Source organism: Protopterus annectens, chromosome 2.part0 (assembly GCF_019279795.1).
Source record: "Protopterus annectens isolate FY-2018-M chromosome 2.part0, PAN1.0, whole genome shotgun sequence".
Lineage (NCBI taxonomy): Eukaryota > Metazoa > Chordata > Ceratodontiformes > Protopteridae > Protopterus > Protopterus annectens.
Genome location: NC_056728.1, coordinates 566,308,813 through 566,321,905, shown reverse-complemented (window position 1 = coordinate 566,321,905; position 13,093 = coordinate 566,308,813). Strand labels below are relative to the sequence as shown.

Here is a 13,093-nt window from a genome sequence, read left to right as displayed (position 1 = left end):
GGAGGATCTGTGACCTGCTGCAAATTTTGAGATTTTGTAGTAACAGGAGGAGAGTTTTGATTTGAGGGAAGATTGCAAGTTAGTTAGGATGCAAATGCCATATAAGAGGGAAGGGATAGGATATATGGTAGCGAGAATGAGCCTGGTGGAGGGAGAGAGGAAGCGGTGGTGGCGATAAAGCATGCCAAGTTTTTTAGGGGTTTTTGAGATGTTTAGTAGGAGATGGCTATTGAACTTTAGGTGATCATCAATGAGGACTCCTAGTAGTTTTGCTGAGGAGACTATTTCAAGGGGTGTATTATTTTGACTGGTGACGGAGGAGGAGTTTGAGTCTAGGATGGTGGTTTTGGAAGGGGTGAATAACATGAGTTTGGTTTTGGTTGCATTTAGTGCTAAGTGACTGTCTAGCATCCATTGTTCAGTTAAGGAGGAAGCATCCTGTGTTTGTATTGCTAGTGAGGGTATGGAGGTGGCAGAGCAGATTATTGTAGAATCGTCAGCGTACTGGATGAGTTTGGCATGAGGGATGGTATGATGGAAGTCATTGATGAAAATATTGAATAGAAGGGGACCTAGGATAGATCCGTGGGACATACCCGTGGGGGTATTGTGGAAAGGAGAGGTAGCTTTTTTCCATTTAACTGCTTGGTGCCTGTTAGATAGGTAACTGGTGAACCAGTTGATAGTGGAGTGGGATAGGTTAAATTTAGAGAGTTTGGAGAGGAGAAGGTTATGGGAGATAGTATCGAAGGCCTTGGATAGGTCTAAAAGGAGGTTGGACACGATATGCCCAGAGTCACGGGCTTTGTTAATAGTTTCTAAGAAGGAGAGGAGAGCGGTGATGGTGCTGTGGCGAGGTTGGAACCCGTGCTGGGTGGAAGTAAGAAGGTTATTGTTTATGAGATAGGGTAGAAGTTGAAGGTGGATACATTTTTTGAGAAGTTTGGAAATAGGAGATAGGATAGCTATAGGGCGGAAGTTGGAGATATCATTATTGCTCCCACCTTTTTGTACTGAAATGATAAAGGCTTTTTTCTAGAGCAGGGGAACATGGCTTTCAGAAATAGACCGGTTTTATTAGTATACAGATAGGGAAGGCGATGGCTTTTGTGGCTAATTTTAGGAAATAACAGGGTAAGTCATTGGGTGCACTGGAGCATGGTTTCAGCTTTAGTTGTTTTTTATGGTAGAGATGGAGATACGGTTCAAGGTGAAGGGAGGATTTTGGGGGCTGGAGTTATTAGAGGAGAAGGGGTTATGTGAAGGTGAATCAGTGGGTGCTGTATTCTGAGGAAGGTAGAGGTGAGTTTAGCTATGGAATCAGTAAAGAAAGAGCTGACTTGAGTATTTAAATCCAGGTCGGAGGTATTTGGATTGGGGCAGGGATTTTCTTTTTTACCAGGGTTAAGGAGATACCGTTCCAGAATTTCTTGGGGTTAGTATTAAGGTTAGTCTGGAGGGTGGAGAAATAGGCTTTGTGGTCAGTGGTGATAAGTTTCTTTACTTTGTTGCGAAGTGTTTTGTATTCATTTAGGGTGGCGAGGGACTTATTTTGGTAGCGTTTCCAGGCTTTAACTCAAAATCGCATGATGGCTAAGGTATTTCTTAGTTAACCAAAAGACTGGATTTCTTTTTTAACCACTCTGTTTTGGAGGGGGCCAAGGAATCAAGCAAGTTTAAGAAAGTTGTGTTGAAGTATGAAACAGCATTTTCTAGGGGTAAGGTTTTTAGTGAGTTCCAGTTGGTTCTTTTTAGTGCATCTATGAATACATCAGGGTTGAAGTTTTTTAGGAGCCTAGTAGAGGTATAGGTGTGGGACAATTGAAAGAGGAGGGAAGACGATGGCAGAAAGTTGGGAGGTGGTCACCTAGTGGGTCAGGAAGAGTACCATTGTCAGTAGTGGGGATGGGAGACCAGAATCCAGTCAAGGATGCTTCCAGACAGCAGGTCCTTGGAAGGTCTGGTAGTAGAGTTAATAAGTTGAGTGAAGTTGTACAGATTTATATTTAGGGGTTGGTTGGTGATTGAATTGTGGCCCAATTATAGTTTCATGGTACTGTTGGTGGAGCACCAGGAGAGTAAACTTCAAGGATTGGGACATTGTCTCCAGGTGGGATGTAAAGGGAGATGATGCAAATAGATTTATGTTTGTTTAACCGAAGAAGTGCTGTGATTAATTTTGCATTACCGGATTTGGGAAAGGGCTTGGAGTATGGGGTGACTAGGAATAGAGGAGAGCATCACCTCCCCCTTTTTTATGAGTTCTATTGTTTCAAATACAGTAGTTGGATGGTATCAGTTCTGTATCTTTTATATATGGTTTTTAGCCAGGTTTCAGAGATGGACAGAATATCAGGTTGACTGTGGAGTAGCCAGGCATGGAGGGTAGGGATTTTATTACACATGCTTTGAGTGTTAAGGGCTATGAGATGGAGGGATATGCCAGTTGACTAGGCTTGATGAGATGGGAGGGGGTGAGCTATGGTTGTGGAAGGGGCCTGGATTAGGGTGTATGCCCCCAGACAGAAAGATAGAGATTAAGTAATGGATGTGGGATAAAAGGTATTTAAGATGTTTAGATTCCAGTTTTTGGGTAGTTGGCTTTATTGAGTTCGTGGTAGTAAAGGTGGGAGTAGTATGTTTATGGTTGGCTATAACTTTGTATGGGAAGAGCACCGTGTTGTGGAGGAGAAAGGCTGGGGGATATAAAGATTGGGCAGTGTGCATGCTGTACACAGGATGAGAGTGTTGTGTGAAATGGGGGGATGATTAGAATAAAGTGGTGTGGTGAGGTAGTGTAGGTAGGATAATGTGAGAATACATATGTGAGTTATGAGAATGACAGGTTTGGGATGCATGGTCTTTAGTTTGAGTTCTAGTAAGGTTTTGGACAGGAAGAGAAGGTATAAGTAAAGGATTATACAAGAAGAGTAAGGGTTTAGTAGTATATAAAGGAGTGGGATTGGTATGTGAGAATGGGATTGGTATGTGAGAATGGGCTGGGAGTGTCTATTCATTAAGGGAGTGGTTGGTTAGATACTAGGGTGTGGAAGGAGGGGGAGTGGTTAATTACGTATAAGTGTAGAGGTGGTAGGGGTGGCTGGGATTTGGGGGTCGGGTAGGGGAGCAGATATTACTTATAGGTGGGGAATGGAATTTAATTTGCAGCAGTGAAGATATGTCTGTGGGGCCCAAAAGGGAAAATATAACAAAGGAGAGTAGATTTTTTTTTGAAAGGAGAGTAGATTTTTTTTAAGTAATTTATGAAAATATTTGGCATGGAAGATATGAATTCAGTACTAGGAACTTGGAGTGAATTTACATATTACTCCCCAAGATACAAAAACTGTTGTAGGCTAGACAGTTTACATTTCACAGGAACATGTGCATTTAATTGAAAGTCTTGATATGCAGCCAACTATTTCAGATTATGCACCATTAATAACTAAAATAAAAACATGGGGTAACAAAATAAAAATGAGACACTGGCACTTTCCCATCTATCTACTGAAGAGAGAGGAATTTAAGCAATGGGTAGTGTGAAATTATTCAAGAGCTATTAGAGGAGATACATTTCTTCTGAAAACATAGCTAGGGAGTGGGACAAAATTAAAGTGGAGTTTAAAAATAGGGTGGAAATGAAAGGGAGATATGGTTAAAAAGTAACAATAATTATTTAGAGGGACTAACAAATGTTAAAGGATTGCAAAACAGGGAGAATCTCACTGAACAAGAGGAGGAGCAACTGCAGAATGCTAAACAGAAAACAAGGTATTACACCTCAATGACATGCATGCGTTTAGAAAGACTGCTCTTAAGCAAGTGTTTTTTGATAACTCTATAGCACAAAAACTTTGAGCACAATTCAGGCAACAGCAAGTACAAAGGGCCGTCATCAAGCTTACCTATAACAAGGTAAATAACAAGAGATTCTGTATGTTTGGAATGTATAACGTTTGCAACAGATATTGTGTCGCTATGGTTTATTTTCATTGACATATATGTATCATGGCCTTTATCATACCTGATACTCTAACAAAGATATATATCTATTAATTAAACAAGAGAGGGTCATGAATGCATTGTTGAAAACTGCCAAAGGAACCAAGGTACTGGGAAGAAATAACTAGAGAGGGAAAAGTAGCAGATTGGGATGAATCCAAGAAGTTGTTCGCACTGCAGGTTACAGAATGTTTTCCCTGCCACGGATTGATATAAAAGTATAGGCAAACAAACGACTTGACAGGGGAGTCTAAGTGAAACAGCTGTTCAGGTACAATTTTTAATTGAATCTAGGACAGAAGCTGCTGTTAAAAACACATTAATTAATAGGCCATATAACATATTGTATGATGCCTACAAAAACAAATCAGAAAGGTTACAAAAGACTGCAGAGAGAGACTAGGAAAGCAATTTATAAGAGAACAATGGGAAGGACTATGTATGACTCGCAGGTATGCAACAAAGTCTAGAAGATTTAGGATTTTTGCTTGGAAATGTCTGCATGGGTAGTTTTATACCCCAAGCAGACTTCAAAGAAGTTTTCCTCAGGTAGATAACAAATGTTGCAGATTTAAAGGTGAAGCAGGAGGTAACTGGGAACTTGTTAATGTAATGAGTTAGCAGATTTTAAAAATTCACTACATAGTTCGTCAGAAATATTGGCAGAGCAAATGACTAACAAAATGATTCTTTTGAGCCAGGGCACAGGATCTGAATTGCCTAGACATAGCAAGGCCTTAAGTTTAATTCTATAATCTGCTGAAAGAGCAATTACTAGAAAAGGAATTCAAAATCTAAACCAACTGTATTTGAAGTACTGAATATTGTAAGATAGATAAAATAATGTGAACAATGATCTTTATAAAAGGGAAGTAGCAAATTACACAAATAAATAAAATTTGTGGGCACAATACATACAGAATGAAGTTCAGGATGTACAGTAAAAGTTTAAGGGAAGAGCGAAATTCAGCAATTTATGTAATACTGGTCTGAATGCTAGGTGTTATAAAAAAAAAACATATGCAATGTGTAATGTATGCAAATGGCTAAAAATGTCAATATGGATTTTCTTTTTTATTAATGTTTGTGGAACTATGTGTCTTAAGTGACAATTTAATAAAGTTGTTTCAAACACAGACAGAAAAAAAAGATCATGTAGAAGTATTAGAAATATTACAGAAATTCTATTGAAGTCAGTATACAGCAGAGAAATATGAAAATCAAGAAAAGGTACAGATGGAATTGTTTATGGAAGAATTAAATATGCCAAGCTTAGAGGCAGACGTGGCTCAATTACTAACAATTAGGATAGGAGGAGATGAGATGAAAAATGGTGATGTATAATCAATCTACAGGAAAGGCCCCATGAACAGATGGTATTCCTGTAGAAGTCTGGAAGCTAAGAGGGAAAAAAAGATCTGGAAGGTTTTGTTTACAGTATTGTAAGAGAAGTACCAACATCCTGGAAGAAAGTGGTGGTAGCTGTAATACCTAAAGAAGGTAAACAACCATCAGATCCACCTTCATTCAGGCACATTTCAATACTAAACCAATTAAAGTGTTTATGTCTATAATGGCTAAAAGAATAGCACATATGGTGCCAAAATTGATAAATATGGATCAATGTGGTTTTATAGAGGGGAGGGGAACATGTGACAACATTAACAGAACACTGATGATCAAGAGGGAATCAGAATGCAAGAAAATACAACTGTTGTTGGTGGGTCTTGATGCAGAGGAAGCATATGACAGAGTAAGCTAGGAATATAGGAGCAGGATAATGGAAGCATTTGCATTCCTGCATAAAATTTTGTGGCTGATTGGGAGGATACAAGAGGAAAAGTACAGTTTTGTGTCCGAGGCATCTGTCGTTAGAATCTGACTCGCCTCTGGCCGGGTCACAGAGAGTCCCTTGTTTAGGTGACATTCCTGAGCCCACCACAAAAACTCCTTTTGAATGCAAGGTATTATTTGAATGACAGTGTCCAAATCCTGGCAGTGCTGTGTCCATACATTTTTGAGATACCATTGTAGCTTCCTCATATGCAGTTTGGCATTGGGAAGTACCAGAATACAAGATGCCATGAACCCTAAGGCTTGAAGGACTGTCCTTGCAGTCAGCCCGGACTGATGAAATAGTTGATGGAAGTAAAGAGAAAGATTCTTTTGTTTGTCCGGGGTTAAAAAGGCCATCTGGGATGCTGTATTCAGTCTCACGCCCAGAAAGCACATGTCTTGAGAGGGTACTAGACTGGACTTTATTTCGTTCACAGAATACCCTAGGCATCTTAGCACTGCTATCACATATTCCAAATGCTGAAGAAGTTTGTCCCTTCCTTGAGCCAGAAGCAGGCAGTCGTCCAAATAAGGATAGATTTGTATTCCTTTTAGCCTGAAGAAAGCCATCACTGGAGCCAGAACCTTTGTGAATACTCTGGGCGCAGTAGATAAGCCAAAGGGCAATGCAGAGAACTGATAATGAGAATTCCCAGCTCGAAAACGCAGATACTTCCTGCAAATTAGTTTGATAGGAACATGAAGGAAAGCTTCCTTGAGATCCAAAGTTACCATCCAGTGATCTTTGCCCAGCATAGGTAAAAGCTGTTGTAACGTCAACATTTTGAACTTGGGAATGTCCAGATAAGTGTTGAGGATAGACAGATCCAAAATTGGTCTCCACGTGTTCCCCTTTTTTGGTACTAGGAACAGGCGAGAATAAAATCCTAGGCCCCTTTCTGGCACAGGAACCGGCTGAATGGCCCCTATTTGGAGCAACAGAGAAATTTGCCTGTGAGCCTCTTTCCTTTGTTGAGGAGGAATGTCTGGCATGCCTTTGAAAGGAGGCAAGGTATGGAAATAAAACCTGTAACCGTGGTGAATGATATCCAATACCCATCTGTCTTGGGTAATTAAACTCCAGTTTTCTTTGAAGAGTGCCAACCTTCCTCCCAAAGGTGCTGCCAGACGAGAAGATTCTGGCAGCTGAAAAGGCAGGTCATTGGGTCTGTTTACGAAAGGACTGACCCCTGCCCTCACCAGAAGACTGAGCAGGTGAACTCCTGTTCTAGGCCTAAAAGAACCTTGAGCTCTGCCCCTACCACGTCTAGACCTACCCCTAGACTGGGAATCATAAGCAGGATATGTCCACCCCTTGGTAGGCCAATTTCTACTAAACTTGGAGGCTGAACCTGCAAAAATCTTTAACAGTCTGCATAGACTTAGCCTTGTCTTCCATTTTCTTTAGAACTGCTTCCACAGGCGAACCAAACAACACATCAGATTGTAAAGGAGCATCTAAAATCCTTGTCTTCACATGCTCAGCTAAATTCTGATCCCTCAGCCAGGCGTGCCTGCGAAGAACCGAACCAGTGGCAGCCACCCTCGAAGAGGCCTGCACAGCATCAAAACCACATTGCAAAGAATGCTTACCCACCTGTTCAGAAACATGAACTAAATCCTGCGACTCTTTACACTCAATACCTTCCGCCAAAGCATCTACCTTAGACTTTAATTGTGAAAGGAGATAATTTTGATATTTCAACATGTGAAACTGGCAATTCAAAGCTCTCATGGCCAAAGTGGAAGAAGTATACACTTTATTTCCCCATCTATCCAAAGCCCTTGCCTCTTTATCCGGAGGAACAGGATTTTTAACAACAGAAGCCTTAACACCTTTAGGCCCCTGTGAAACAGTTTCTGGGTCTGCCCTAGGACTCTTAAAAAGAAACTTATGAGCTTCAGGCACCCTATAATATCTATCCGCTTTAACTGGAGCAGGAGGCAAAGAATCAGGGTTCAGAGAAGCCTCTGCAAAAACATCCTCCACCACATCTAGAACAGGAGGTATAGCTAAAGGCCTATGCTGGGAAGAAACAAAATTCCCTAAGCCTATTCCTGGAATCAGAGAAATCCTGACCTTCCCATTTAAAATGCTCCCTCATGGAATGAAGAGTCTCTGAAAATGAAAAATCCTCAGGAGGAGAAGCAGAAGGAGTAGAATCATCCACATCAGAATCAGAGTAAGGTGAATACTCCTGCAAGTCTTCAGCCGAAGACTCAGAAGCATCCGAACACTGCTCAAAACTCCCAAGCTCAGGTTCCACCCTAGGCCTCTTATCAGGAGGGGGCATAGAACCTCTAATCATTGTAATCAAATCTTCTGCCATCTTAAGCATATGCTTCTTAGGTACAGACCCTGAAGAACTAGGGGTAACACCTGAAACCAAACCTGGCCTGCCCCTGGGAGAAGCCTTGGAAACAGCAGGGGAGGGCCTAACCACCTTAGGAAGGGAGGGAAGAACAGCTACCTGAGAAGCCCCTTCCGCCTGGCCTACCTCCTGAGAGGTCACATCTTGTAGTAATAAAGTCTCCCCCTGGGATTCCAAAGAAATTTCTGGCTGAACCTCTGGCTCCACCGAGCCCTCTAAAGAACCGACGTCCGGTACGGACGGTTCTTCCAGCCTAGGCTTTGCTGTTTTGTCCTTGCGCTTTTTTGACGAAGCGGCGTCGGAGCATCCGACGGCATTTTATAATTACACCGCTTCCCAAAACTAACCTGGCACAATCTAATCTTCTCTTTATAGTGCGTTTGTTAAATCTAGCACAAGAGCGACAGCCAACAACGTCGTGCTCAGGCCCTAAGCAAGGTATACACAAGGTATGGTAATCCCTATGAGGTATCTGTTTCCCACAAGAAATACAGTTATTCACTTTTTCTGACATCCGGTAAAATACTGAGGCAAGAAAAAAACAAAATATTCCCCAACGGGGTACTTAGCCAACTTGGATTCGGTCTGAAACTCCGATTTCGGAAAATCTCAGAACGCCAACCTGCACTTGCAAAACTGCTTCTGCATCGGACCATGCGGCAAAAAAGACTGAGGATATGACGTCGGTCATGCGCATTTGTACCCTGACGTCCTGACGTCAGACTAATGCGCCCTGACCGACGTCAGCCTTATACTTTGGTATTCGGGCCGACTGGGACAGCGGACTACCCAAGTGTTAGGACTGCAGCAATGTGGGATGAAGAACATCTGAGGCAAATTAAAGTGGGTGGGCTCCTCTCTGATAATTTCTACTTGAGCAGAATAACCAGGGAAGGGGTATCCTCTTTCCTCTTCATTATTTACATTATACTGAAAACCACTGGCAAAGAAAATAAGGGACTCAAATTAAAGGACATAATTTGTATGGTAATCAAGAAAAGCTGGCTCAATTTGCAAATGATATTATTTTATACCTGATTAAACCAGAAAAAGTATATTCGAGTGTTGTGAGTGAAACATTTTGAGAGAGTTTCACATCTTTTCAGGATACAAAATTAATGAAGCTAAAACAATAACAATAGCGGCAAATTATGTACCCACAAACGAATTGGCTCAGCAATATCCATTTTTATGGGGACATGACAAAATGAAGTATTTAGGAATATGGATTAAAAATGATGCCTGTGTGGCAGCCTAGGATATGTGGGAAGAGACTAAACAAATGCTAACACAAAAACTGAGAAATAAACTCTGTTATATGGATACGGACAGTAAGATATAAGCAGTTAAAATATTTTTAGCCCCTTTAATCTTATACACAGGTCAGGCACATTTTTATCAACCAGAAGAGAAGTTGTGGATAGCAATTAATAAAGAGCTGAAGGATTTCATCTGGGAGGGGAAGACGGCAAGAGTCAAGCAGGATAAGTTGCTTCTTCCAATAGAACAAGGCAGATTGGGATTACCCGATTTGAAGGGATATTTCAGAGCTGCACAGTTAAGGCTCCTACACATAGCACAAGCAGAAACCTGTAAGACTAAGTGGAAAGTGAAGATGACAAAACAGGGGAAAGCTCAAGAAACAAGGAGAAACTGGGATTTTGGATGCAGACCTTTAAAGAAGTACAGTTGTGTACACTTACTATAAATGTAGATGTTCGAGTGTATTCACTGCTGCAGTCAGCACACTTGAGTTATCTGCCTGCAAGTAGTCCTCAGTTGGTCCGAATACCAGAGATGCAGTATTTCTGCCTCTGATGCAGTCACTCCAGGACTGAAGTCAGGGGGTATAAAAACAGGCAGACGAAGCTATTACATCAGTTTTTCTTGCCCCAAATGTCAGGAGCCCCCCAAATAGAGAGCCAAGTTACGGTGGGGAAAACACCAGTAAAAAGTAAATACCAATATCCCTGAAAGTGATGAGTAATAGCCATAGAGAGGAGAGAGAGAGAAAAAAGTACAGTTTTGTACCTACCATAAATGTAGATGTTCGAAGATCCACATTGCTGCAGTCCTTACATATGGGTAGTCCGCTGTCCTCGGTCGGCCCGAATACCAAAGTATTAGGCTGACGTCGGTCAAGGCGCTTAAAACTGACATCAGGACGTCAGGGTACAAAAGCGCATGACCGACGTCATATCCTCAGTCTTTTCTTGCCCCAGATGTCAGAAGGCCCTAAAAAGAAAGGCCAAAGCCAAAAAACAGCAAAAAACCAACCAACCACCCCTGCACTAACCATATTTACAATATTTACAATATTTACAACACAAACCACACAATCACCTCTAACTACAGATGGGAAGGAGGGAGGGTTAATTGGACTGCAGCAATGTGGATCTTCGAACATCTACATTTATGGTAGGTACAAAACTGTACTATGTTCTTCATCTCACATTGCTGCAGTCCTTACATATGGGAAGAATCCCAAAGCAGAGTTAAGGGAGGATGGCAAAACTAAAAAGCATTAGGAGCTGCCAAAATGCCCTGTAAAATTGCAGTGGCAAATCCAGCCCTAGATTTAGAGTAAAGTGGAAGGTGGTAATGCTTAGAGAAAGTATGCACTGAACTCCAAGTAGCTGCCTCCAAAATATCTTTAGTAGCCACCCCCCTTAAAAAAGCTGTAGAAGTGGCAGTAGCCCTAGTGGAATGAGGCCTAATCCCAGCTGGAATTTCCTTACCATGATGGGAATAACAGAAAGCAATACAAAAACCAATCCACTTAGAAATAGTTTGTTTTGAAACAGGTTTGCCCTGAGAACCCAAAGCAAATGAAACAAACAACTGCTGAGACTGCCTGAACCCCTTAGTTCTGCTCAAATAATATTGCAACTGCCTGTGTATATCCAAAGTGTGCAAAATCTTCTCCCCTTTATTTTGGGGGTTTGCATAAAAAGTAGGCAAATGAATAGTTTGGTTTAAAGCCACACTAGAAATTACTTTAGGCATAAACGAAGGGTTAGTACGCAAAGACACCCTATCCTTGTGGAAAATTAAGAAAGGCTCAACCGCCATAAGGGCCTGTAATTCAGAAACCCTTCTCTCAGAGGTAATGGCCAACAAAAAAGCAGTCTTCCATGATAAATATTTCAACTCAGCAGTTGCTGCAGGCTCAAAAGGTTGTAGAGTGAGTTTCTCCAACACAAAATTGAGATCCCAAGCAGGAGTAGGAGCTCTACGTGGGGGTCTTATATTCTTTGCCCCTCTAAGGAATTGCTTAAACAAAGGATAAGAAAGTAATGGCGGGTCACAGTCATAGTGAGCCGAAATTGCTGCAGCATGAACCTTTATAGAGGAGAAGGACAAACCTTTGTCCAATAACTCAGTAAGGTATTGAAGAGCAACACTTAAATTAGGTTTAGAAACATCAAAGTCCCTTGCTGTGCTCCAAATTAAAAATCTCCTCCATTTATCTGCGTAAACTTTCCTTGTACTAGGCCTTCTGGCCTCCAAAATAACATTCAAAACTTGTTGTGGAAGCTGAGACCCTCCAGGGTTTAAAACAGAATATGCCAGGCTGTTAGATGTAGAGAGTGAAGTTTGACATTGAGTAAATGACTGTTCTCCTGAGACAGCAGGTGTGGAATCGAAGGCAAAGGCCATGGAGGCAACCGTACCAGACTTTTCAGTAATGGGTACCAGTGCTGTCGAGGCCAATCCGGAGCTATTAGAATCATGGTTGGCTTGTCCTGTCTGACCTTCAGGAGTACCTCTGGGAGGAGAGGCAGTGGTGGAAAGGCATACACGTGAAGATTGCTCCAATTGAATGAGAGAGCATCCACTTTCCAAGCTGTGGGATGAAACCTTTTTGTGCAAAACTTTGGCAGCTGGTAATTTAGTGGAGAAGCGAACAGATCTATGTCTGGAGTTCCCCATAACACTGTCAATTTTTGAAATACATGAGGATCCAATTTCCACTCGTGGGGATCCATAATTTGTCTGCTCAACACATCTGCTAAGGAGTTCTGTGCTCCTGGCAGAAACCTTGCCTGAAGATGTAGCTGTAAACTGAGAGCAGTCTCCCACAAAATCATTGCTTGTCTGCATAGAGGATAAGAATGTGTCCCCTTGCTTGTTGATGTACCACATGACAGTTGCGTTGTCTGTTTGAATCAACACCTGCCCTGGAAGAAGTAAATCCTTGAAAGCTATCAATGCAAATTGGACTGCTAACATCTCCTTCAAGTTGATATGTAAATGTTGAAGTCTGGCAGGCCACGTGTCTTGTACCCATTTTCCATTTAGATGAGCTCCCCAAGCTTTGTCTGAGGCATCTGTCGTTAGAATCTGACTCGCCTCTGGTCGGGTCACAGAGAGTCCCTTGTTTAGGTGACATTCCTGAGCCCACCACAAAAATTCCTTTTGAATGCAAGGTATTATCTGAATGACAGTGTCCAAATCTTGGCAGTGTTGCGTCCATACACTTTGAGATACCATTGTAGCTTCCTCATATGCAGTTTGGCATTGGGAAGTACCAGAATACAAGATGCCATGAACCCCAAGGCTTGAAGGACTGTCCTTGCAGTCAGCCTGGACTGACGAGACAACTGGTGGAAGTAAAGAGAAAGATTCTTTTGTTTGTCCGGGGTCAAAAAGGCCATCTGGGATGCTGTATTCAGTCTCACACCCAGAAAGCACATGTCCTGAGAGGGTACTAGACTGGACTTTATTTCGTTCACAGAATACCCTAGGCATCTTAACACTGCCATCACATACTGTAAATGATGAAGAAGTTCGTCCTTTCCTTGAGCCAGAATCAGGCAATCGTCCAAATAAGGATATATTTGTATTCCTCTTAGCCTGAAGAAAGCTACCACTGGAGCCAG

General features: G+C 41.8%; 1 protein-coding gene across 2 annotated transcripts in view; it reads right to left on the bottom strand.

Annotated features, from left to right (window-relative positions):
• The window catches only part of GAK (cyclin G associated kinase), a 2,484,892-nt gene that overhangs the window by 633,190 nt on the left and 1,838,609 nt on the right, over positions 1–13,093 (bottom strand). The gene's annotated exons all lie outside the window — the stretch shown is intronic.